This window comes from Penaeus monodon, chromosome 21 (assembly GCF_015228065.2).
Source record: "Penaeus monodon isolate SGIC_2016 chromosome 21, NSTDA_Pmon_1, whole genome shotgun sequence".
NCBI lineage: Eukaryota > Metazoa > Arthropoda > Malacostraca > Decapoda > Penaeidae > Penaeus > Penaeus monodon.
Window position 1 is genome coordinate 16,286,964 of NC_051406.1, and position 491 is coordinate 16,287,454.

Genomic DNA, 491 nt, shown 5'->3' on the forward strand with positions numbered 1-491 from the left:
TTGAATTTTTTGGATCTGAAAGGTTAGTCTTTGTCTGGTTGAGGGGAAGGGGAGAGGGAGGGAGGAGGGGAGGGGAGGGAGAAGGAGGAGGGGAGGGGAGGGGGAGGGGCAGGGGTTGCATGAGAGGGGGGGAAGCTGCAGGAGGGAAAGGTGGGGAAAAGGGGAGAGGGAGGGGAGGTGAAGGGGGAGGGGGAGGGGTTGCAAGAGAGGGGGGAGGTTGCAGGAGGGAGAGTTGGGGGAGAGGGGAGAGGGAGGGGGAGCTGAATCGATGCCTCAGGGTTGTCAGGTATGTTGGCCACATGCAGACTTACACGGACATGCAGACTTACGCACGTACACACCCACTAGTGTATGTGTATCTATAGAATTTTCATTCATGATTTTACAATCTGGTGATCTGCCCAGAATCAGCTGTTTTTGCATACGAGTATTCATTAAAAGTCCTGTTCATTATATCTTGGGGAAGATCACAGACCATTGTGGAAAGAAAA